Source organism: Myotis brandtii, unplaced genomic scaffold, assembly GCF_000412655.1.
Source record: "Myotis brandtii unplaced genomic scaffold, ASM41265v1 scaffold29, whole genome shotgun sequence".
Lineage (NCBI taxonomy): Eukaryota > Metazoa > Chordata > Mammalia > Chiroptera > Vespertilionidae > Myotis > Myotis brandtii.
Window position 1 is genome coordinate 1,200,851 of NW_005361075.1, and position 2,186 is coordinate 1,203,036.

General features: G+C 37.2%; 1 long non-coding RNA gene across 2 annotated transcripts in view; it reads left to right on the forward strand.

Moving 5' to 3' along the window:
- The window catches only part of LOC106726597, a 2,482-nt gene extending 1,985 nt beyond the window's left edge, over nt 1-497 (forward strand). For both annotated transcript variants that reach the window (XR_001362660.1, XR_001362661.1), the window contains exon 2: nt 316-497. This is a non-coding gene — a long non-coding RNA (uncharacterized LOC106726597). The remainder of the gene's footprint in view (nt 1-315) is intronic.
- Nucleotides 498-2,186: the final 1,689 nt, after the last annotated feature.

A 2,186-nucleotide genomic window follows, 5' to 3' on the forward strand; every position in this document is an offset into this window, starting at 1 on the left:
GTGTGCTGTCAACGTTGTGGAGCAGTCCTGTGAACATTTCACATACCTTGTCTAACTTAATCCTTTCAACCAATTTAACAAACTGCCATCCCTTTTACAGATGAGAAAACTGAGGCTCAAATTCTTCAATTAAATGATAACAGTTCTGTTTCGTTCCGAAGCATGTGTTTTTTTCCATGGTTCTAAGCTCTTCTATGTCTGAAATGGGAACTCGAGTTTTATTTTATTCCAGGTATTGAGAAAAAGACTTAGATTTTGACTCAGGAATTCAAGAGCCATCATCCTTTTCGCAATACTCTCTCTTTGCTTCTCCAGCACAAGACAGAATTCAGAACCTGGCCAGTGAAGGATGTCCTCAACATATGCTTATTGATGGTCCCCAAAAGCAAGTGGACATGATCCGTCTTGTCTGTTTCACCTGTGAAAACCTGAACAAATTTTGTTTAGACTAAACACAAAATACAAAACCAAAAATGAATAAACTTATTTCAAGACCTCTCAAATTACTTAAATAACTTCTACAGACTGTGTTTAAAAAGCAATGTGAGGCCCTAACCGGTTTGGCTCAGTGGATAGAGCGTTGGCCTGCAGACTGAAAAGTCCCAGGTTCAATTCCGGTCAAGGGCATGTACCTTGGTTGCGGGCACATGCCCAGTGGGGGGTGTGCAGGAGGCAGCTGATTGATGTTTCTCTCTCTTCGATGTTTCTAACTCTATCCCTCTCCCTTCCTCTCTGTAAAAAAATCAATAAAATATATTTATTAAAAAAATAAAAAGCAATGTGAGAAAAACAAAGTTGGAGAAATCACAATACCAGATTCCAAGTTGTACTACAAAGCCACCATAATCAAAACAGCCTGGTACTGGCACAAAAACAGGCATATAGATAAATGGAATGGAACAGAGAACCCAGAAATTGACCCAAGTCATTATGCTCAATTAATATTTGACAAAAGAGGCAAGAGCATACAATGGAGTCAAGACAGTCTCTTCAATAAATGGTGTTGGGAAAACTGGACAGATACATGTAAAAAAATGAAACTAGAGCACCAACTTACACCATACACACAAATAAACTCAAAATGGATAAAGGACTTAAACGTAAGAATTAATATTTGACAAAAGAGGCAAGATCATACAATGGAGTCAAGACAGTCTCTTCAATAAATGGTGTTGGGAAAACTGGACAGATACATGTAAAAAAATGAAACTAGACCACAAACTTACACATACACAAGAATAATCTTAAAATGGACAAAAGACTTAAATGTAAGTCACGAAACCATAAATATCCTAGAAGAAACCATAGACAGCAAAATCTCAGACATTTCTCGTAGCAATATGTTTATAGATACATCTCCTAAGAGAAAGGAAACTAAGGAGAAAATAAACAAATGGGACTACATCAAAATAAAAAGCTGCACAGCAAAAGAAACCACCAACAAAACGAAAAGAGAGCCTACTGTATGGAAGAACATATTTGGCAATGATACATCTGATAAAGAGTTAATATCCAAGTGCTCGCTTCGGCAGCACATATACTAAAACAATACAGAGAAGATTAGCATGGCCCCTGCACAAAGATGACATGCAAATTCATGAAGCATTCCATATTAAAAAAAAAAAGTTAATATCCAAAATATGTAAGGAACTCATACAATTTAACAAAAGGAAGACAAACAATCCAATTAAAAAATGGGCAAAGGATCTAAATAGACACTTCTCCAAAGAGGACAGATGGCCAAGAGACATATGAAAAATGCTCAAAGTCACTAATCATCTGAGAGATGCAAATCAAAATGACAATGAGGTATCATCTCACCTGTCAGAATGGCTACCATCAACAAATCAACAAATGGCAAGTGCTACTGAGGATGTGGAGAAAAGGGAAGCCTACTACACTGCTGGTGAGAATGCAGACTGGTGCAACCATTATGGAAAACAGTATGGCATTTCTTCAAAAAATGAAATATGGAAATGCCATTTGACCCAGTGATCCCACTTCTAGGAATATATCCTAAAAAACCCGAAGCACCAATCAGAAAGAATGTATGCACCCCTATGTTCATAGAGCACAATTTACAATAGCTAAGATCTGTAAACAGCCCAAGTGCCCATCAGTAGATGAGTGGATAAAAAAGCTGTGGTACATTTATACCATGGAATACTATGCAGCAGTAAAAAAGG